This window comes from Stenella coeruleoalba (genome assembly GCF_951394435.1).
Source record: "Stenella coeruleoalba genome assembly, chromosome: 6".
Classification (NCBI taxonomy): domain Eukaryota; kingdom Metazoa; phylum Chordata; class Mammalia; order Artiodactyla; family Delphinidae; genus Stenella; species Stenella coeruleoalba.
In genome coordinates, this window is record NC_137151.1 from 79,188,221 (window position 1) to 79,213,985 (window position 25,765).

The 25,765-nt window shown below is 35.1% G+C and overlaps 1 long non-coding RNA gene across 1 annotated transcript in view; it reads left to right on the forward strand.

Annotated features, from left to right (window-relative positions):
- The window catches only part of LOC307187894, a 785,141-nt gene extending 759,965 nt beyond the window's left edge, over positions 1-25,176 (forward strand). Inside the window, exon 5 of the long non-coding RNA XR_013828714.1 lies at positions 25,065-25,176. This is a non-coding gene — a long non-coding RNA (uncharacterized lncRNA). The remainder of the gene's footprint in view (positions 1-25,064) is intronic.
- Positions 25,177-25,765: the final 589 nt, after the last annotated feature.

A 25,765-nucleotide genomic window follows, 5' to 3' on the forward strand; every position in this document is an offset into this window, starting at 1 on the left:
ACTTTGCTGCTTAAGTGTGTATAAGGGGAAAGAGTTAGTAGTACTACGATATTCGCAGCAGAAGAGTGACTCAGTATATCAACAATGCACAGGCTCTGAGGTTATGGAGACTTCACGGCTTCTGTGAAGTTGAAGTGTCTGTATGGTTTACACAGTCTACTCCTTTGGTAAGAAGGACCAAGCAAGAATAAGACCAGTTATAACTATAACATATTTCATGCTCTGTGTTATTAGGGGAAATCCATTGATGTCATAACTAACTAGAAAAGAGGTCTTAGATTTAACATTGAACACAAGAATTAATGGATGATTCCTTTATGGCATCATTTGTAACATTTAAAAAATTGGGAGTAACTAATATTCAACACAAAAGAAACAGTTGAAAAAATGGTAGATAAATAAGAAATACCATGTAAGTAGTGTAAATAATGTTTGAAAAATATTTCATGACATATGGTAAAATATTTAAAAGATCATGCAGACCTGCACAACAATAAGTGTGTTAAACAGTGGGCATGTAGACATTTAAAGACTCTTCCCATTTTCTATATATCCCGTAAACCTCCTAGAGTCACGAAAAAACAAAGAAGAATTATTCCAAAAAAGGATTAAAATGGGTTGTTCTGCCAATCTAGAGAACAGAAATATTTTTATTTTCTTCATTCCTCTATATCTAACTTTCACAGTAAGATTATATACATGATATATATATATATATATATATACATATATATGATTATATATTTACATATAGAAAGAAAGAAAAAATATATATATATATATACACAGAGAAAAAAGGCTATAAATATACAGATCTATTACATACACATACAGAGCATATATTACTTTATTTTTTAATTTCAATAAAAAAAAATCATTATGACTTTGTCTATTCTTCTTTTCACCCCTGCCTTGACTGCTCCATAGAACAGGCATTATTTTGTGTGTAATCTCTTCATTGACGTTTCTTCAGAGCCTGTAATAGTGCTTGACAAATGACAGGCACTGAATAAATATTGAATGTCTATCTTATTATGAGATAGATAGGATCATATTCTAAAGGGACAGAATTATTTCATTCATGTTTAATGAACATATGGTCATATGCTGTCATTAAAAATGGTAAATAGGGCTTCCCTGGTGGCACAGTGGTTGAGAATCTGCCTGCCGATGCAGGGGACACGGGTTTTTGTCCCTGTCTGGGAGGATCCCACATGCCGCGGAGCGGCTGGGCCCATGAGCCATGGTAGCTGGGCCTGCGCACTCCGCGGTGGGAGAGGCCACAGCAGTGAGAGGCCCACGTACCACAAAAAAAAAAAAAAAAAAAGGTAAATAGTAATGCTTAATGGTTTTTTTGATGTTTTATAACATTAAGTTAGTCTTTTAGAAAAAAAATACAATCTTTAAAGTTCCTCTTTTAGTAATTAAAATTAAAGAAAATATCAATCTGTTACTTATAGGGTGATCTCTATTATCTAGAAATTATGTGAAACAGGGACCTGCCATATGAAGGGCCCTGGGTCTCACTGTCATGAATATCTGAGATTTTAGATATTAATCTCCAACTAGGATTATTCATGAAGTGAACATATTTTTAATATGTTAAAGTATCAGTTGGCTAACTGTGATAATTTAAAGTCTTACTCAATTTTGGCAAACTCATTTTGCTATTTCATCATTTAAAATATATTGGGAATCTCAAAAACAAAATGTCCTGGGCCTCTTTCAACCTCTCTGAAACTCTGATGAGAAACATGAAAATACCAGATGCCCTGATAATTTTTCTTCTTTTAAACCCTTATTTTAAGAAGCTATTTATAAATTATGACAAAAATGGGACACTTAGGCTCTTAAGTGTTAATTCCTGATGTGTATTATCATTTTCTCTATTTATCATATTTTATGCAAGGAGCATTACATTTAGCTTTTCAACTCTAAATTTAAGTCTGCCTCTCTTTTCTTGTTTTAGATTTCGCTGATGATACTGACTGGGGGAAAAATATTTGAGAAGTCAAATCAAATTTAACTGGTTAGTTCACTAATTAAGCCAGGCACTCTGTGAGGTGTTCTCATGTATGTGATTCCATTAATGTTTCGCTAAATATTCTACTATACGTGGACTTCAAACACCTTTCTTTAAATGTGGAGCAATGTTAACAGAAAAATGTTGAATTGTTTGCTTATTTTCATGTTTGTGTTTATGCTGGGTCTACCAAAAGTAAGGCTGCCACTTCTCCCTGGAGTAAATTATACATTTTTTTTAAAACACTGGAAAAAGAAACTTTGGCAAAGACAAATCAAATTGTCTGTGTCTTTATTTCTTTATTAAAGCAATGCTAAACAATATTTATGTATTATCAGCACTCTTGTCAGCCTTGGATGGAAGTTGGGAATTTTTACGAATAAGAACACTTCTGAACTATAAATGCTGAAATCTATTTGCAACTTACTTTTATCTTATTAGGAACACAGAGAGACACGTTCTCCCTTAGCCCATCTGGTGGTAGGGGAATATCACAAAGTAGGAAGGATTCCTAATAAAGGTGGTTGTAGGATCACAGCTTTTAGATGTCAATTATGCCACTCCAGATAGATATGGTATAGCTTATCTTCATATGTTAGCTTCCTTCCTTAAAAACAACTGCCTTAATTTGGTACTTCCATTAAATCCTTTGAAAAGGGAAAACATTATTTATGTTAGAGCACTTGGGTTCCTTTTGAGAACCAGGACCTCTAGTAATAATATGAATGAATAACTTTATTTGATCAAGCAATAGTAAAATCAGTTTTTTTCAACATGACTGTCACTGTGATCTTATTCATCAAAATAATTAGACTAGATTTGATTATATTTGTTAAAATGACCAAACTGGTTCAATCAATAGATTTTATTCAAAACAGTTTTCCAAAACATTAAAAATTTTTTGACAAATTCTGACTACGATCCAAAAATCTTTGGCAAAGAATAAAATTTTAAAAAATGATTGAATTTTCATGCCATGTAGACATATTTGGAAGTGGAATCACAGGCTTTGAGACACAAACAGAAGTTAGTATTCTTTCATCTCTGTTACTTCCTTAAGTAGAAGGTTAAGGAGGTAACCTCAATCAAACAAATTGTTAAATTTATTTTCAAAATTGAAACAGTTACTTTTTAGTTCATATAGGTAATACCCTAGTGTTTGCCATTACCTGAGATACCACATTGGTTTATTGGGCCCGCTGTTTCTATATTTGTCACTAGGCACCTTCTTTCATTAGTATTGATTGATAAAATTTTAATATACAAGATGGCAGAGTAGAAGGACTTGAGCTCACGTGCTCTCATGAAAACACCAAAATCACAACTAACTGCTGAACAACCATCAACAAAAAAGATGCAAACCTATCGAAAAAGATACTCTACACCCAAAGACAAAGAAAAAGCCACAATGAGATGGCAGGAGGGATGCTTTCACATTATGATTAAATCCCATATGCTGGGTGAGCAACCCACAAAATGGAAAATAATTATATCAGAGGTTCTCCCATAGGAGTGAGAGTTCTGAGCCCCATGTTAATTGCCCCAGGCTCTGGGTCTGGCAATGGGAGGAGGAGCCCAGAGCATTTGACTTTGGAGGTCAGTGGGGCTTGAGTGCAAGAGCTCCACAGGACTGAGGGAAACAGGGACTACACTCTTAGAGGGCAAACACAACGTTTCATGTGCACTGGGACCCAGGGCAAAGCAGTGACTCCATAAGAGCCTGGGCCAGATCTACCTGTGGGTCTTGGAGGGTCTCCTGGGGAGGCAGGGCTTGGCTGTGGCTCACTGTTGGGGCAAGGTCACTGGTGACAGATGCCCCAGGGAATACACATAGGCATGAGATCTCCCAGAGGTCACCATTTTGGAATCTGAGACCTGGCCCCACCCAACAGCCTGCAGCCTCCAGTGCTGGGATACCTCAGGCCAAACAACAAAAAGGGTGGGAACACAGCCCCAACCATCAGCAGGGAGGCAGTCTAAAGTCATCTTGAGCCAGCACCTGCCTATAAACACACCACTTGACATGGCCCCGCCCGCCAGAGGGATAAGACACAGCCCCACCCACCAGTGAGGAGGCACTGGTCTCTTCCACCAGGAAGGCTGCACAAGCCCCTCGACCAACCTCACCCACTGGGGGAAGACACCAGAACCAAGAAGAATTACAATCTGCAGCCTGAGGAACAGAGAGTACAAACACAGAAAGTTAGAAAAATGAGATGGCAGAGAAATATGTTCCAGATGAGGAATGAGATAAAACCCCAGAAGAACAACAAAGTGAAGTGGAGATAGGCAATCTACCTGAAAAATAATTCAAAGTAATAATAGTAAAGATGATCCAAAATCTCCAAAAAAGAAAGGAGGCATGGACTTAGAGGATAAAAGAAATAATTAGTAAAGATCTAGAAGAAGCTTTAAAGAACAAACAAACAGATGAACAATATAACAACTGAAATGAAAAATACATTAGAAGGAATAAATAGCAGAATAAATGAAGCAGAAGAATGAATAAGTGAGCTGGAAGACAGATTAGTGGAAATCTCTGCTGCACAACAGAATAAAGAATAAAGAAAGAAGAATGTAAAGAAATGAGGACAGTATAAGGGACCTCTGCGACATTAAACATGCCAACATTTGCACTCTAGGGGTCCCAGAAGAAGAAGAGAGAAAGGGCCTGAGAAAATATTTGAAGAGATTATAGGCAAAAACTTCCCTAACATGGGAAAGGAAACAGTCACACAAGTCCTAGAGACACAGAGAGTCCCATACAGTATTAAGTCAAGGAGGAATATGCCAAGACACATATTAATCAAATTGAAAAAAATTAAAGACAAAGAGAAAATATTAAAAGCAGCAAGGGAAAAGCAACAAATAACATACAAGGGAATCCACATAAGGTTATCAGCAGATTTTTCAGCAGAAACTCTGCAGGCCAGAAGGGAGTGGCATAATATATTTAAAATGATGAAAGGGATAAAACTACAACTATGAATACTCTACCCAGCAAGGCTCTTGTTCAGATTTGACAGTGAAATCAAAAGTTTTAGAGAAACTTGCTTTCTTCTCAAGCAAAAGCTAAGAGAATTCAGCACCACCAACGCAGCTTTACAACAAATGCTGAAGGAACTGCTCTAGATGGAAAAAAAAGACCACAACTAGGAACAAGAAAATTGCAAATGGGAAAGCTCACCACTAAAGGCAAACATACAGAAAAGTTAGTAAATCATCCACACAAAAATATGACATCAAACCCAGCAACTGTGAGGAGAGTACAAAATCAGGATATTGGAAATTAAGAGACCAGCAACTTAAAACATATGTGGGCTGCTATATCAAAACCTCATGGAGACCACAAAGCAAAAATCTACAAAAGATACACACACACAAAAGAAAATGCAATCCAAACACAACAATAAAGATAGTCATCAAATCACAAGAGAACAAAAGAGGAAGCGAAGAAAAAAGACCTATAAAAACAAATCCAAAACAATTAACAAGATGGCAATAAAAATATACATATCAATAATTACCTTAAATGTAAATGGATTAAATGCTCCAACCAAAAGACATAGACTGGCTGAATGGATACAAAAACAAGATCCGTATATATGCTATCTACAAGAGACCCAATTTGGATCTAGGGACTCATACAGAATGAAAGTGAGGGGATGCAAAAAGGTATTCCATGCAAATGGAAATCAAAAGAAAGCTGGGGTAGCAATACTTGTGACAGACAAAAAAGACTTTATATTAAAGACTGTTACAAAAGACAAAGAGGGACACTATAATGGTCAAGGGATCAATCCAAGAAGAAAATATAACAACTGTAAATATATATGTACCCAGCATAGGAACACCTCAATATATAAGGCAAATGCTAACAACCATGAAAGGGGAAATCAACAGTAACACAAGAATAGTAGGGGACTTTAACACCCCACTTACACCAATGGACAGATCATCCAGACAGAAAATCAGTAAGAAAACACAGACCTTAAATGACACATTAGACTAGATGGACTTAATTGATACTTATAGAACATTCCATCCAGAAGCAGCAGAATACACATTCTTCTCAAGTGCACATGAAACATTCTCCAGGATATATTACATGCTGGGCCACAAAGCAAGCCTCAGTAAATTTAAGAAACTTGAAATCATATCAAGCATCTATTCTGACCACAAAGCTATGAGATTAGAAATAAATTACAGGGAAAAAACATAAAAAAAACACAAACACATGGAGGCTAAACAATACGCTACTAAATAACCAAGAGATCACTGAAGAAATCAAAGAGGAAATCAAAAAATACCTAGAGAGAAATGAAAATAACAACACAATGATCCATAACCTATGGGATGCAGCAAAAAAAGTTCTACAGTTCTAAGAGGGAAGTTTATAGCAATAATCTTACTCAGGATATAAGAAAAATCTCAAATAAACAACCTAATCTTACACCTAAAGCAACTAGAGAAAGAAGAACAAACAAAACCCAAAGTTAGTCAAAGGTAATAAATCATAAAGATCAGAGACAAAGAAAACAATAGCAAAGATCAATGAAACTAAAAGGTGGTTCTTTGAAAGATAAACAAAATCCATAAACTTTTAGCCAGACTCATCCAGAAAAAAAGGGAGAGGGCAAAATTCAACAAATTTAGAAATGAATAAGGAGAAGTAACAACTGACACCACAGAAATACAGAGGATCATAAGAGACTACTACAAGCAACTATATGCCAATAAGTGGACAACCTAGAAGAAATTGACAAATTCTTAGAAAGGTGCAATCTTCCAAGACTGAACAAGGAAGAAATAGAAAATATGAACAGACTAATCACAAGTACTGAAATTGAAACTGTGATTAAAAAACTTCCAACAAACAAAAGTCCAGGTCCAGATGGTTTCACAGGCAAATTCTATCAAACATTTAGAGAACAGTTAACACCTATCCTTCTCAAACTCTTACAAAAATTTGCAGAGTAAGGAACACTCCCCAACTCATTCTATGAGGCCACTATCATGCTGATATCAAAACCAAACTAAGGTACCACAAAAACGAAAATTACAGACCAATATCACTGATGAACATTTACGTAAAAATCCTCAACAGAGTACTAGCAAACTGGCCCCAACAATCTATAGAAAGGATCATACACCATGATCAACTGGGATTTGTCCCAGGGATGCAAGGATATTTCAATATCACAAATCAAGCAGTGTGATACACCACACCAACATATTGAAGAATAAAACCATATGATCATCTCAATAGAAGCAGAAAAAGCTTTTGACAAAATTCACACTGATTTATGATATAAACTCTCCAGAAAGTGGGCACTGAGGGAACCTACCTCAACATAATAAAGGCTATATATGACAATTGAAGCTAACATCATATTCAATGATGAAAAGCTGAAAGCATTTCCTCTAAGATCAGGAACAAGACAAGGATGCCCACTCTTGCCACTTTTATTCACTTTAATTTTGGAAGTCCTAGCCGTGGCAAGCAGAGAAGAAAAAGAAATAAAAGGAATCCAAATTGGAAAAGAAAAAGTAAAATTGTCACTGTTTGCAGATGACATGATACTATGTATAGAAAATCCTAAAGATGTTACCAGTAAACTACTAGAACTCATCAATGAGTTCAGCAAAGTTGCTGGATACAAAATTAATACACAGAAATCTGTTGCATTACTACACACTGACAATGAAAGATCAGAAAGAGAAATTAAGAAAACAATCCCATTTACCACTGCATCAAAAAGAATAAAATACATAGGAATGAACTTATCTAAGGAGGCAAAGGACCTGTACTCCAAAAACTATAAGAAACTGATGAAAGAAATAGATGCTAACACAGATAGAAATACCATGTTCTTGGATTGGAAGAATCAATACTTTCAAAATGACTACACTACCCAAGGCAATCTACTGATTCAATGCAGTCCCCATCAAACTACCAATGGCATTTTTCAAAGAACTAAAACAAAAAATTTTTAAATTTGTATGGAAACCCAAAAGCCCCTGAAGAGCCAAAGCAATCCTGAGAAAGAAAAACCAAGCTGGAGGAGTCAGCCTCCCTGACTTCAGACTATACTACAAAGCTACAGTCACCAAAATAGTATGGTACTGGGGCAAGTACAGAAATACAGATCAATGGAACAGGATAGAAAGCACAGAAATAAACCCACACACCTATGGTCAATCAGTCTATGAACTACTATATTCAACTATGCAAGAATATACAATGGAGAAAAGACAGTCTCTTCAGTAAGTGGTGCTGGGAAAACTGGACAATTACATATAAAAGAATGAAACTAGAACATTCTCTAACACCATACACAAAAATAAACTCAAAATGGATTAAAGACCTAAATGTAAGACTGGATACTATACAACTCTTAGAGGAAAACATAGGCAGAACACTCTTTGACATAAATCGCAGTAATATCTTTTTGGATCCACCTCTTCGAGTAATGAAAATAAAAACAAAAATAAACAAGTGGGACCTAATTAAACTTGAAAGCTTTTTACACAGTAAAGGGATCCATAAACAAAACAAAAATATAACCCACAGAATGGGAGAAAATATTTGCAAACAAAGTGATCAACAAGGGATTAATCTTTAAAGTATACAACAGCTCATACAGCTCAATATCAATCAAAAAAACCAAACAACCCAATCAAAAAATGGGCAGAAGACCCAAATAGAAATTTCTCCAAATAAGACATACAGATGGCCAAAAAGCACATGAAAAGATGCTCAACATTAGTAATTATCAGAGAAATGAAAATCAAACTATAAAGTGGTATCACCTCACACCACTCAGAATGGCCATCATCAAAAAGTCTACAAACAATAAATGCTGGAGATGGTGTGGAGAAAAGGGAACCCTCCTACACTGTTGGTGGGAATGTAATTTGGTACAACCACTATGGAGAACAGTATGGAGGTTCCTCCAAAAGCTAAAAATAGAACTACCATATAATCAAGCAATCCCACTGCTAGGCATATACCCAGAGAAAACCATAATTTGAAAAGACAGATGTACCCCAGTGTTCATTGCAGCACTATTTACAATAGACAGGACATGGAAGCAACCTAAATGTCCATCAACAGAGGAATGGATAAAGGAGATGTGGTACATATATACAATGGAATATTACTCAGCCATAAAGAGGAATGAAGTAATGCCACTTGCAGCAACATGGATGGACATAGAGATTATCATACTAAGTGAAGTAAGTCTGACAGAGAAAGACAAATATATGATATCACTTATGTGGAATCTAAGAAAATGATACAAATGAATTTATTTACAAAACAGAAACAGACTGACAGACTTCAAAAACAAACTTATGGTTACCAAAGGGGAAAGGTGGGGTGAGGGATAAATTAGGAGTTTTGGATTAACGTATACACACCACTATCTATAAAATAAGTAATCAACAAGGACCTAATATATAGCATAGGGAACTCAATAATCTGTAATAAACTACATGGGAAAAGAATCTGAAAAAGGATGGATATATGTATATGTAAAAAAAATTAAAAAATACTGCTTGACAAAAAGGAGATATTGTGGTAGATTGAGTACATATCTGTTTTGTACCTCCCCCCCCCATTCAATATGCTAGGAAAAGAAGTGGAGAAGGGAAATATTAGCATAAGCCCACTGAAAATATAAGAGTAACAGTGAGATAACTTCAAAAATAGAGAATGAGGGTTCTTCAAATTTCTGAATGAAGGGGATAAAATTGGCTAGATCATTAAATGTACGACAGATTCACTTGGACACACTCTTCCCCTATGGGATTAAATATATCAATAAAATGCATAGGTGAGCTGAACAAAAAGAAGTCAATTCATCACAGGCAAAAAGTGAAACATTCAAAGTCAAGCCATGTAAAACCCAAACAAGTTAAAACCATGTAAGTGCCACAGGTATTGGGAGGTGGAAGAAGCAAATATATTGTCTCTGTGGACTGGAAGTTAGAATTTAAATCCCTACATGGAGAATTTAAATCCCTACATGGACATGTTAAACATGGTCTTTGGAGTATATGAGATACATAGAGGAAACAGGCCTCTGTATAAATCCAGTTCCTTGGAATGTTTGGGTTCTCCATTAAAAAAAAATCTCATCCACCAGCTCAGGGAAACAGGCTGTTATGGTCGTTTAAAACTAGAATGGAATAGAATCTTTAAAACGTAATACTTAGTTGAGAAAAAAAAGAACAAATTAAAACTAAAGTTTTTTATGTTATATAATGCTTTTATTGATAACTATTTGTCTACATATATATCTACACATTTTCTGGCTATAACAAATTTTTGATAGAAAAATAAAAGTGAAAACACTATGTAAAAAAATACATTACCTCCTAGTGTCTAAGGGAACATGCATAATGAAACACTGTCACTTATTTACTGGTTCACATGGCATCAGCCTCAGTTTCGAGATTGAAATGACAACTTGTAACATTGAAATGTGTCATAGTGATCATAAAATGAGAATATGAGAGGTAGAAAGAAGCTTAAAGGTCAGTTAATTGTATCTTCCTTCGAAGAACGGAACACATTCCATGCTATCCACGACTAGTGTTCATCCAAGTTTAGCAGCATACTTCTAGTGACAGACGTTCAGCCCTCTGAGAGACAGTCCATTCCCTTGTTGGAACTCTCACTGTTATACAAGCACACTACCTTGTTTTGAATGGAAATATACATCTGAATAATTACCATCCATGGAAATTGCTTATGTTATCTGAAGCAATACAATTGACTCTAGTCCCTACTTCCTATCACAATATTTCAAATATTTGAATGTACCTCTGTATTCCTTAAGTCTTGCTGTACATAGTTGAAGCATATCATCATTTCTCAATTTTTCCTCATATCATACAGCTTCAAGGCCTTTCATTCTCAAGGCCAATCTTATGTTTTTACAGACTATAGTTTATAAATATGGACCATTCTTTAAAATGATGGCAAGGAAATGTAAATGAGACATTTCACATTTAGTTGGGCCATGGATAGAGTACAGTGCAACTAATGAGTATTTAGATCTGAACAATATTTTTCTGATAATCCTACTTTTTATTAAACTAGATGTTTTCCTACAAGCATACTACATTTAAAATAATTATATACAGCATAATCATTTGCTTTTTTTAGTTTCACTTCCTATTAACAGTTGTTAAGCCTCCCATATTCTTTTAACTTTGCAGCTGTTTAAGTTTACCTAAAGAACTTCACATTTATCATTATTAATATCAAGCAGCATGGATTGCTACATGGATCTAGATCATCAATAGTATTAACAGGGATTCATTCTTTAGAATCCTGATTTTGCTAACTCATACAATAGCTTTCTAGCTCTCTTACAATTGTATACAACTCATTATTTAAGTAAGGATGCCTTCTAAAAATATGTTTCTAAGCTCATATTTAGTGGTAAATCTAGCACAATCATCCTGGTCTTTAAATCCCATCTGCTCCGATCGATCAGTGTTTGTGTCATGCTTATTATCAAAAGAAATTTTTTTAGTATCACTTGTTTCATTTACATAATCGATTCAAAAGTTTAATTTTAATTGGAGGGAACTAAGGAAAGAGTTCAATATCACACTTCTAACAAAAATGCATAGAAACATTTTTGACAGTCATCATATTTTCTTAATTATATCAGCATCTGTGTAAAGTTTCTCACGCATGCCAGTCAATAATGAAACGTTCTCACAGGCCTTGGTGAAGGAAAGAGTATGTTTAAACCCATTCTTTAGATCTAAATTAATCTAAAATTGATATTCAATAAATTTTAATAAGACAGAAATTCTTGGTATAAGTCATACTTGATTCACTCATGCAAATTCCATATAATCATATCATTTTTTTCTGTTTCCAGAAACCATCTGTTTAATGTAATCTGGAATTTTGAAAAAATATATATTTTCATATGTAAACATTTATATGCACAGAAGATGATCAAAAAATTACAAATAATAAATAGAAATTACTCAAGTGTGGTGTTAATATTTAAACAACCAATCTTTAATTACTAAGCTGTTGATGAAATGATAGCCAGAGGAAGCTATACTAGGGCATTTAACTGTGTCCTTGCTTTCCTTGTATTATCTTGGTCCTTAAACAACAAAGTACATTTCTACCTTTTTTTTTTTTTTTTTTTGTGGTACGCGGGCCTCTCACTGCTGTGGCCTCTCCCGCTGCGGAGCACAGGCCCCGGACGCGCAGGCTCAGCGGCCATGGCTCACGGGCCCAGCCGCTCCGCGGCATGCGGGATCCCCCCGGACCGGGGCACGAACCAGCGTCCCCTGCATCGGCAGGCGGACTCTCAACCACTGCGCCACCAGGGAAGCCCTCTACCTTTGTTTTATTGATGTGGATAAACAAGTGTCATGCCATGTATCTCAAAGAAGTCATTCACAGAACACGTTATGACAATTTAACACCCCTGATGCTTACCCGCACAACAGTTAAACACAGCAAACACATGCTATTAGATGTATAGCCTTGCTAGACAGAAAAGATACTTGATACTCAAGTATCAAAATTTTTATTTACTTTTTTTTTAATGCTTAAATTCTACTTTTAGGTTATTTTCCCAAGGGGGAAAAAATGAGAAAAAAATATATATGTAACTAATTAGTGTTAGTTACATAAATACATACAATGAAAACTCTATACAGCTAAATGCATATCTATGCAAATTGATATTTATTGGCTTGGAAATATATTCAACATATATTAAAAGAAAAAATACAGTTGCATGGATTATAATGGTCCCATTTTGTGAAATTACATACATACAAAACTGTGCATTATTTATTCACCTGCAGTTTCATTCAGGCAAATCTAGAAATGTATGCTTCTGAATTTTAACAGTATTCTTATTTGTTGATATAATTTCTGATACTTAAATGTTTTAAAGATTTTGTTTCCTATGTTATACTTATTTTTCTACAGTGAATATATAGAGCAATGCTTAAAATGAAGTATTAAAAACCTGTATTCGCACATTTTCTTTAATAATTAAAAACATAAAAACCTGTTCTTAATATACTGATTTGAAGGCTCTACTTAATTAAACTTTTATGAGTATTCACTATATCTCTAGAAGAAATTACTTATCAACTACATAAAGTGCATAACACATTACTTCAAAATCAGTTAATTAAATATTCAAACCGATGTCTGACATTGAAATATGACTGATTAGATACAATTTTTAAACCCATTTGTAAAGCCCAACTGATTGATTCTTTGTAAAAATTGACCTGGATCACTAAGTTATTCACTTTTAATTGTAGCAACAAACATATTTCTGCTATAATTTTGTACAATCATTTATTAATTTCCCCCACTATCTTTCAAATGTCATTTGAACTGCTACATAAGCTGCAGTCTAAATCATTTTAATTGCTAAATTTCCTTCTCAGAACTACTTAAAAATAAAAAGGTAATTCAGGCAATTAATCTGTCAGTGAGCAAACAACACAGAAAAAAGGCTTGATTAGCTAGAAGCCACCTTATCACACACTTCCGTTAACTTTAATTTCAGGAACGCATCAACTATAGGAAGAAAAAAAGGGAGAATTTTAGATTTGGAAACAAAGCAAACAAAATCCCTTAAAACAAAGCTTTGAGAAATAACTGCTTCTTTGCTCTTACAAACAAAGCTTATCATTTAAATCCTTTTTACTTCCTTTTCCCAAGATTCAAAGAAAGACTTGACCTTAAACTCTTTTTCCACTTCTACTATTCAAGGTTAAAGCCTCCACTTCTTGGCTTTGATCCTCTGACATCCCATGATTGAGCTTCCAAACTATACCAGGTCCAGCAATGCATTATTTTTTTCATTATTTTCTCCTTTTCACTTGTCAACCTAAATAAACAGGTAAACTGAAGCAAATTCGAATTACCAGAAATTGAGTTCATTCAGAAACAGCGGAGGAATTGCAATTCGGTGAAACGCATGCGTAGCAAGTTACAGGAGACTGTTGAGGGTTTGGGGCGAGCCGTATTTATGGGCAAGGAGTGGAAATAGGGGGAAGTCCAGCCAGAGTTTAAGTAGTAAATTACTGGCTTGAAGTTGGCGAGAGATTATTGGCAGATGTTCATTGGTCAGAAGGTAAGTCTCAGTCTTTTGTAAATCAGGTATTTTTGGGAAACCAGTCTCTCAGTCCTTAGGTTTTCTTCTTCTGAGGGTGCATGCCTGAGATTGTTTCATATCCTCTAGTTCCATTTTAGGACAACTTTTCACATGTTTATGTCCTTTAATCATATAACATGACCTCAACATTTTTATCTTAAAAATATGTTCACTTCAAAACCAAAGTTCTCAAATCATTCAACCATGTGTCTTCCTCACTTTATTACCCTGTATTATTTAATATTAACATCTTGTTCTCTGTAATCTGTCTTTTCTCCAACCATTATTCTAAGATCTTTCTCAGGTCCTAAACGATGTCTCAAACAGCCACATTGAATCAAAAAAATGGGTTCTTAATTAGAAAAACCTGGTTTCTCCAGTGATATTTATATAAGCTCAGGCAAGCCACTTAACCTCTCATCTTAGTTTCATCATCTTTAAAGTGAGAATTATTGTAGCTCTCACATTTTTTGTAGACAAATTTGAAAAATTAAGTGAGAAAAATAAATGTGAAGTATCTCAACAATTTGACATTTTAGAGCAGGCATGGAATAAATAGGAAATATTATTTTAAATGTGTTATGTCGATTACCATCTGTAGATGACTTTATCGGCTACTAAATACCTACACCATTTTTTACCCATTCTTCTCACCTATGCAGTTTATTAGCAAATTACCTTGAACCAATCTTGCAAGTAATCATTGATTTCATTGGGCCTCACCTCATTTTTTTGAGGGTTCTCCCTCAAAAACAACAAGCAAAATCACTACATAACCTTTGAAAAACTGCCTATCAACTTTGCATCCCACTCCCAAATCTTTAGCATCACTCATAGACAGACATCTGTTACATGTTTCCAAACTAATAATCTGACATCTTCACTCAAACATTGCTCCACAGAAATGGGGCTCCTCTCGGTTTCTCTATCACAGCAGCCATTCATTTCCATTCTCTGTCCATGCTGCCTGGAATCTGTTCTCTCCCCCTCCCCCTCCCCCTCCCCTCCCCCTCCCTCCCTCTCCCCTCCCCCTCCCTCCCTCTCTCTCTCTCTCCCTCCCTCCCTCCTTCCCTCCCTCTCTCTTCTCCCTTGTTTCAGCATTGATTTTACATACCATCTCAGCTGTAAAACCTTCCCTGAACCTTCCCTTTATAGTAACCACTGTAAGTGGAATATATCTGATCTTGTTACAATAGTACATTATATTTAAATGTTTACCTCTCCCTGACCTTTTAAACTATAAATGCACTGATGTGTTGTCACAGCTCATTCATGGATAAGTGAGCGCACATAGGAGTCATCCAACAAATGTTCTTTGAGAGTATTAATGAATCATCTGATATTCCATTCATTTTGAATGTGTTATGTGAATTTATGTTCAGAAACTCTGATACTGAAATATATGATTCTAAAAAATGTTTAAGTTTTTTTTTTGTTTATATGATGAGGAATTGTCTTAACCCCAACTGTTTGTGGTATTCAGAAAATTGCACATTTTCAGACTTAGTGAAAAATGCTGACAGACATTGCTGGAATTGGCACAGTAAGAATAAGGTGCTATGTAAAGAGAACTATAAATGTTATCACTCTCACTTTAGATGCCTCAAGAAATGGCCCAAACTGATCATTTAAATCCATGTTAAAACTTTAGGAAATTAAGTGGACAAATTTCTTTAGATCAGTTTTCTTTGTTTTTCCATGATTATTTAAGTTTAAAAAAGCATAACAAGCTGCCTAGTGACACAAAGTTTATGTGATGAGATTCTATACTTGAAGGAATAAACGAATAAGAAGAACCATCTTTCTTATAACTGGCTTCTGTCTTACCCTGAAAAATTCTGGTGCTGTGTTCTTTCTGAAGATCAGTTTACATAAATTTTATTACCTACCAGGGAAATTACAGAAAATTATTAACTTATCTTACATGATCTTAACCTATAGTTCTGATGTAATGGATGGGCCTTTAAGAAATACAAACAAGAGGGTTGAATCACAAATGGGCCAGAGGAGAAATACAATCCCACTGTCTGGGCCATCAAAATTAATCTATTACCTGTGGGTAAGAGTGATTTTTATAAATAGAGAAATAATATGATCAAATCAAGGAGATAATTGTGATTGTGATGATACAGATTTCTTTGGAAGAGAGAGATAGAAGACTAGGCGTACAGTTGTCGGTTTAAGGCATATGCCCTGGGATCTCTGCAATCACTTTCTGTAACACCGATCCAATCACCTTGCTTACCTTCCTGAACACTCTCAGGACCTCCTCTTTAATATGACACACATGGCCTCTCCTTTAAATTCCTTGTCACTCATTGAAGCTACTCCAGCATTCTGTTTTCCTACCCAAGATATCTTTATGTACAAAATCTTCCTGTCTCTTCTTCTTTAAAATGCTCTTTATTGACCACCTCCCTCCCCAGTCCTTAGCCTAGTTATTTCCTCCTGTTCCTTCAGATGGCAAAAAGGCCACTCAAACCTCTCAATCAGGTCAAAACTCCCTATCATGGAGTTGCAAAACATCATCTCTTTCTCCTTCATAGTACTTGCTACAGGAACAATTTACATTGGTTTGTGTAGTTATTTAATCAATGTTTTTCTTTCCCAATCTCATTGCTTCTTCCACTAGAACAGAGATTATGTATGGTTTTGCTGTTTTTCCCCCATGTCTAGATATTAGGGTTGCCAGATTTAAAAAATAAAATTACAGGGCTTCCCTGGTGGCGCAGTGGTTGGGAGTCCGCCTGCCGATGCAGGAGACATAGGTTCGTGCCCCGGTCCGGGAAGATCCCACATGCCGCGGAGCGGCTGGGCCCGTGAGCCATGGCCGCTGAGCCTGAGCGTCTGGAGCCTGTGCTCTGCAACGGGAGAAGCCACAACAGTGAGAGGCCCGCGTACCGCAAAAAAAAAAAAAAAGGAAAAAATAAAATTACAGGATGCCCAGTTAAATTTTGATTTCAAATGAACAATGAATAATAGTTTTTTTTATTGTTCTTTGTTTTTTTAGTATAAAATGTCCTCATGGCCTCAACGTTGCACAGGGCACACCTATACCAAAAATATTATTAAAATTATTTATCTGAAATTAAATTTAACTGGGTGTCTTGTATTATATCTGACAAGCCTACTGGAAATTGAGCACATATTAAATCTCATTGAATATATTTTGAGTGTATTAATGTGTCCAGGATAAATTCATAAGACAACTGACATGCCAGTGTTTGCCTGGTTGTAGTTCCTATTTTCCTCTTCACATAGTTTGGGCCATCACTGATAGTCTTAGTTTCCTCACAGTCTTTGGCTTTATACAAATTTCAGAAACTTGAATGTAGGGAAATTTGGTTTTCAGTGACTGTCCTTGTAGAGGTCATATGCTCTCCATATGCTTCTACCATTGTCAACTACTTTACATCTGGCTGCCTTTACCCGTTTACATTATGTCCCTAGAAAGGTCTGTCTTATGCAACAGATACCTTATGCACAAACATTTGGCCAATACCCACTTCAAAGGGCTACTAAATGTTTATGATTTGAAACAATATAAAAGTAGGAGAGGAAATTTGTAAAGTCAAAATCAACAAAGTATAATGAAGTGACTTAAAAGGTAAGTTTGCATTTCATTAATTATTAAATTTATCAATAAGAATGTCATTACATTTGAAAACAATGTGTATGAAAGATGGTTGCAGATAAATCATAGTCCATCATAAATTATAAAAAACATGGAAAAAATGAAAAGATCATTTTAATTTTTTGAGTAAAATCTAAATTTAATGTGGGATATATATGTAGTTGATTTATGGAATGCTGTCTTTAAAAGCCAGAGTGCCTATGAAGACACTTAGAAATAAAGTTCAAAATATATTTAGGAGTAGATGTTATGAGTTCTGGCTTTTAGTGCAGCCTTTAATTGATGGCTTAAAGCAAATTGGACTTTTATATTGCTCCTGATATAAATCCTCCACTGAATTCTAGTTTCTCTAATTGGATTTCTATTGTTTCTCACTCCTGACTGAATTTATCAATGGCCTGGCCTAATATTTCAGTTTTATAAAGTGGGCATTTGTTTGTGTTTTACTTATTTTTCCTTACTTGGGTCCCAGAGTATTGTTCCTAAAACCCTGTTTCACACTAAAAGATTTACATTATACTGAATATCTGCGTATGAATTCTGCTTTTTAAAACACTTTTTATTCATGAGCACATAGTAGACACTCAATAAGTACTTAGACAATGAATAAAAATATATTTTAATATTAAATTCAGTCAACATTGATTTATATGATCTATTATTTTACATTAGTTCTTTGAAACCAATGGCATGACTTTAATTACTACCAATCATCTATTGTGTACTCTCTGGATATAACGTTCTGTGTGCCAGTGTAGATTTTCCCCAGGAAAACAGCTCTAGATAGGTCAGCCACCTTGGTGTTTTCTCCACACCACTATGTAGATTAGGTTCCAGATCCCTTCCAGCTATGCTAAAATGGGTCATGCCTGGCTGTATCTCAAGATATGTCATATTCCATGGAACTACTCTCCTGAAGACATTTTAAAATTATCTTTTCAGAGTCAACATGAGATAGCAGATGGATAATCTCCTTGAAGGCAGCTGAGGTCATATATCATTAGGCATCAGGGAAATTCTATATGTAACCAAACATCTGCATTTGCAAAACAGAGCTGAAAGCTTTCCAAAAAAAATCTCAAAGCCTAATTTCTTGCCAATTTGACATCTGAAAAATGTAGAAAAGGTAATCATGAAAACAGAGTCAGTGGATTTTTAAGCTGAAGGGGCCCTTAGAGATCAGGTTTTCCACCTCAATAATTTCACAGATGCAAAAACAGAGCCAAGAGAAATTAAATATTTCACCTAAGTTCACATAACTAGTTACGGACAAAAGTGAAACTGAAATGCAAGCCTTTTGCCAGTGCTTTATTATCATGCTGCCACCCTCAGCCTGTTCAATTGATTAAATACTGTGGACCTTATATATTGTGGACATTAAGGCTGTACTTTAAATATAATACCAAAATTCCCAATCATTTTTAACAAAGTTTATGTAATCGTATTGGAAAAATAGAAGTCAAAATTATCTTTCATAGACGCCCAGAGAATGCTTTCTCCTGAAGGAAATAATATTAAATTAGGATAACAAGATCTTTACAGAATGAATGCTTCCATTTGCAGAATTAAATATTTAGAGCTTCCCAGAAATGTGTTGGCGTGAGTTCACGTGTTTGAATATTTCCTTTCCAGTTTAAAAGAAATATCCTAAGAAATGAGGAAATGTGATAAGGGTGTTCCCTGTATCATCCCTGGAAACTAGGGTAGATTTTCTAAATGCCACAAACTATGAAGAAAGAATTTTTGATAGACAGAGGTTAGACAGATTGATAAATCATCTTCTTGTATTAGTATGGTTTAATGGGAAAGTAATGGAAATGATGGACCACTGGGCATTAGGTAAAATGGGGCAAGCACTGACAAGTGGATTGGTAAATTTAATTAAAGTTCCTTTGTTACAGTGGTTTTCAACATGAGTGTTCCAGTGTGGGGGTAATATTTATTGAAAGATCCATTTGACAGTTTGGTTTTGCGCCAGAGATGCTAGAAATCTGGCAGTGCTGACAATAGTCCTGCATAACAAAGATCTGCCCCATATCCTGCATCCCTCATACTTCGAATGTGTCATTGATTATTCATGTGGGTAAAACTGGATTATTAATAGCTGAGACTGGAACTTTAACTTCATTTTTACATATAAATGTAAAGTATTATCGAATAGTTTTGATACTCAGTGAATTTCTCAGTAGTACCATTACTGTGTAGATCAGGAAAAGATCATAACTTTCAGGGGAGGGAATGAGTCGTTCCTCATTTTGGAAAATTGTTTCTTGTGATATTTGAATGGCCTATGCCATATAATTGTTTCAGTCTACATTTGTGGCCACTGCATTCACTATGATTCTACATTCAGATACAAGCATCTGATTCCTTCAGTATTTTTACTGATACAGTCATCTCCAAGTTTTTACGTATTAATGTTATTTCATTATAAATTATGTTCCTTTTATTCACTTTTATATTACATTTAGGGCACAGTATTGGCTTTTTGAAATGTATGTAGTCATAATTCTGAATTTAATTCAGGATAGTCAAGGGGAATCATAAAATATTTGCTTAAAAATTGGGGCATTTTGTGTGTCTGCGTGTGAGCCACTGCTTTTGTCACTGTTCTGCGAACTAAAAGACATCAATGTTGGCAAAGGCAGGAGCCCAGAAAAGTCTAAAGAACAAAATGTATCCTCTGTAGTGCCAACAGCAAAAGCAGGAGATACTGCTCTAGATTAGATGTCACTGGCTCAAATGCACACAGAGGTGAAGGGGGTAATAGGAAGATGTGACCTGGGCAATTAGAAGACCTTGGGAATGCTGCCCTATGACATGGAGACAACCATACATCTCTAGTTGATTGTTGTTCTCAAGTGTGATCATTCATTTTGGTGAACATGTTGATACACCACCAAAATAGCACTTCAAGGAAGATCTTGGTGGCCCACCTCTTCAAAGACTGCCTCAATTACAGACAGCTGCCTCCTCAAAGTAATCTCAATTCAGTTGGTACATATGCAATGCCTGTTTGAGGCAGAGTATATATATGGAACTGTGTTGGGCCATTTTATCTCTAGAGTGTCCCTTGGGATCAGCCAAGAGTGTCATTGGTCTTGCCTCTCTCTGATAACTTGCCTTGGTTCCTTCCCTTCCACAGATGTTGATCATAAGTGCACTCCCTAAATAATATTCTACCAACTAAACTTAATCTTAGAGCCCGCTTTTCAGAGAACCAAACTTGCGACATCCTGTGATAGTACCTCATGGTAATTAAAAACAAACAAAAACAAAAACACAACTGGCAATGTGAATTCTTATGTGAACTCTCCTGATTTTTAACTGTTACTAATTTAAATATTCTTCCCATCAACATATCTAAGGCTACATTTAGATCATGGTTATGAAGACCATAATTCATCATTTGCCCAAGGCAATTGTCCCAGAATAAGCATTAATAGAACCCCTTTCACTGTTGACTGTGTCCCAGCTTAGACAACAAATTAATTTTATGATCACCCTTACCTTAGACCATCAGTTTGCCACTTTTGCTTGAGAGAAAAGGCTTCCTGAGGTAGCAGATTAATTCTAGGCTCAATTAGGTAAAATTTGATAAACCAAAGAATGGACCACCAATCGGCACGAGGCATTTAGAGTATATTTGTTCTCACAGTGTAGTTGGCAGTCTGGTGAAGTTAGATGGAAAAGGAAAAGCTGTTTCAGTGTCAGAAAAGAAGGCCAACTGAACCTAGTCTGGCACAATATTTCGCCAAAACCGCTTTCCCAACAAGAGAAAAATCCATATTTCCCTTCTTGGTTTATGCATGTTTTAGCCTCTACACAAGTCTATTCAGTCAACCATAAATTCTTTAACCAAGCTAGTAATGAATCCTCCACCTTGACATTAGATGAAGCGTCAAATAGTCTTTAAGTGTTTAGGAAACATGTTAAAAATAATTACATATTAGATCTAAAAACAGATAGAAATGAACATAAAGGGACTTCCCTGGTGGTGCAGTGGTTAAGAATCTGCCTGCCAATGCAGGGGACACGGGTTCGAGCCCTGGTCCGGGAAGATCCCACATGCTGAGGAGCAACTAAGCCCGTGCACAACGACTGAGCCTGCGCTCTAGAGCCTGCCAGTCACAACTACTGAGCCCATGTGCCTAGAGCCCACGCTCCACAAAAAGAGAAGCCACTGCAATGAGAAGCCTGCACACCACAACGAAGAGTATCCCCTGCTCACCTCAACTAGAGAAAGCCACACGCAACAACGAAGACCCAACACAGCCAAAAATAAATAAATAAATTTATATTTAAAAAAAAAGTTTAATGACAGACTCAGGCTCAAAAAAAATAATGAACACAAGATGAAAAAAATAAGGAAAACACCTCACTAATATATAAATATTACAGAAATTTTCAGAAAACTATACACAAATAAAAAAAGTTACTTGATAATTAGTTAATTAATCAATTAACACAATTTGAAAGGAACACTCTACTAATTATTCTTGAAGAGATCAAGTAAAACTGGAGTGACAATGTTTAGAAAATAATGGTGTTGATACCATTCCATATCACAAAGTATGAGATGCAGCCAAAGTAGAAATTAAAGCCAAATCCATAACATTAAGGGCATTAATTTTATTTTTTAAAATAATAATGAAAGCTCTAGGAAAAAAGAACAAGAGGAAGAAGATAATAAGGCATTAATTTAAAATATACTTTGTATATATATTGATATGTATATATAGGTATATATATTTGTGTATATATATAAACATACACACATTAGTAAAACATATATATATTGAGAAACTAAACTTAATCTAAGGCATGTTAAAGGATATGAGATGTGACTAATCATATTTGCTTAATTACACTGGCAGGGACAACTGAGGCACTGATAAAGATTTATGAAAAACAGAACATGAGAGTAAGCCTGGTATAGAATTATCGAAGAAAAGGATATCAGACTAAGCTCAGTTTAACTACTGGACACAAATTAAATATCTGCTGACCATTTTACTAAAACTAGGATGATGTATGACAGCTAGAGCTGCTATATAAATAGAGCAATAAATTCCCTATAGCTTTGTATCTCCTTGCTGGCTACCTACGTCATTTAGAGCATGTTTTGTAAATTAGCCAAATTCTATGTTAGCTAATAATATATTGCAGTGTATATGTTTTGGACTGTCATGACTGTATAAACATGTTGGTTCAGTGTATTTCTTAGAAATTACCCTTTTGAAAAATTGTGTGTCAGTTTAGGCTTCTATTTTTATTGTCAATTTTAGTAATTTGCTCTAAATAAAATTATCCATTTCAAAACAATTTTATTAGAGCATTATATATATTTGCCTCAAGTTTCAATAATAATACTATCAATGATATTTATTATTTTTCTCTCTCTCAATGCAGAAAAATAAAATGAAGACAAAAGAAATAAATTCATAAATAGAGTTAACTAATTTGCAAATTACTATTATCTACATAGATAAATTAATAAATACCCAATGAGTATTTACTAGGATGAGAATTAACATGATTCATATCAATATGTTAAAGAAGAAAAGCCACTTTATTATCTTTACAAATGCTAAAATGCAAGTTTTATAACAATTGACATTTAGTCCTGATGAAGGCGTTTAGTAATGGCTATCATGTACGGAGCACAAATGTCTGCCAGACACCATGCAGAGCTATAAACATATTGTCTCATTTAATTCTCAGAACAACTCTATTTGGTTGGTACCATAGAAGTTTTTACAGACAGGAAGACTAAGCCTTAGAGAGGTAAACCCATTTGTCCACAGTCACGTAATAAATAATCTGTCTGGCAGGAATAATGGGATAAGTAGAAATGGAACAAGAAACACAGACTGATTTTTTTTTTGCATTTTTATAAACTTTTTATCATTGGATATTTTAAATCAAATTTATGAATCGCATATATATATAAAATAGGATCTGCATATACTGATATAAAATCATTTTATGATCTAATATAAGTGAAAGAGCAACAGTATGTAAATTGTGATACTATTTATGTAAAGAAAAGAATTCTTAAAATTGTTTACTATGAGGTAAAGCTTATAATGTATTCGGAAGACTATATAGTAATATATATATTATTTTTATGAAATTATATACCTAAACCATATAATGATAATCATGTTCATGTAATGGACATGTTCATTATGTTCATAAACTTTCATATAGTTTTTTTTTCTATTTTTTTAAATAAATTTATTTATTTATTTTTGGCTGTATTGGGTCTTCGTTGCTACACATGGGCCTTCTCTAGTTGAGGCAAGTGGGGGTTACTCTTCGTTGCAGTGACGTGGGCTTCTCATTGCGGTGGGCGGGCTTCTCATTGTGGTGGCTTCCCTTGTTGTGGAGCACGGGCTCTAGACACCCGGGCTTCAGTAGTTGTGGCACGTGGGCTCAGTAGTTGTGGCTCATGTGCTCTAGAGTGCAGGCTCAGTCAGTAGTTGTGGCGCGTGGGCTTAGTTCCTCTGCGGCATGTGGGATCTTCCCAGACCAGGGCTCGAATCCATGTCCCCTGCATTGGCAGGCGGATTCTTATCCACTGTGCCACCAGGGAAGTCTCTCTTCTATATTTTAATTGTATTTCATATTTGTCTGCCATAAACATAGCACTATTAATGCAGCAAACGTATTTAAATAAAAATATTTAGTGTCCAAAACTAATGGTTTTATATAAACCATAACATTTATCTCTGTTCTTTAATATGTAGTTACTGCAACCTCATATACTGATTTGAAACCTGCAATTACAGTACAGAGTTCATTGAAATTATAATAAAGGATAACTAGAGCTGACATCTAGTTATATATATTTTTCTATTGAAGATAATTGGCTCCAACTCTATCCTATGTATGGTTAAAAGCCTTGAATCCTTTCAAATACCTGCCAAAGATTTTAGGGGCCTTCTATTTCAGTTGGTTACCTCTGAGGCATCTTTGTGGTTTCTCCTGTCTTCTAGAACTTTCTTATGCCCTTCTTTCTATAATCATTTCTTTATTTGCAACCCAAATGTGAAAGAAAAATGGTCTTATTTTCTTTAGTGTTCCAAGGTATCACACAATGACCTTGGTTTTAAAAAAGAGATACTGAAAACTATAAGTCATTACAGCCCAGCATATAATGCAAAATTAAATTTAGACATATTTAGACCTTCTTTTTCTTAGAAGTAAATCAAGTATCTTTCTTTTCCATTAGGGAATTTCCAGTCGTCATCACTTCTGATCTGACTCAAGCCTCCTGTTACATGACTGAGCTGCCTCTACCTTCTTCAAATCCCTGTCTTCTCGGTCGTATGTATCTAACCCCTAAATTATTCTTTTTTTTTTCCTCAGAGAGGTTTGTTCTTTGATTTATTCGAGTGCTACCCTGAGAATAATCTTTCCAATTAAAATGACTCACACAGTTTTTTGTCAACCAAAGACATCCTCCCTCCCAAGGGGAATTATGAAGCCACCTCTTGGATTTTTCTTCCCACAACATTTACAAGAGCCTAAAAAATAAATAGCTATTTCTAACAATCACATTCTTGTCTCATACCATTTATATTATGTAGGCATTTCAAGTTCTCGGTACTATTGGTTTAAGATGATCTGTGTATCTTTTTTTCAGTTACTCAGACTCCACACTCAGGAAGGCATGTTCCCATCAGACTTGTTAAACATTGGCCAGTCATGCTCTCTAACCACATTTCAGTTTGCAGACGTATTAAATGAGACAGGTGGACTGTAGGCTTTCTAAAGATATTTTCAATTTAAATAACAGAGGTGTCTTTTTACAAATAACAGATGTGAAAAAAGAAAAATAATTTACCAAAAGAGTACACTTACTTCATTTGCCAATAAAACTTTATTATTTGAAGTATGAATTCCCAAGCCCATAAAAATGCAGTGCTAATT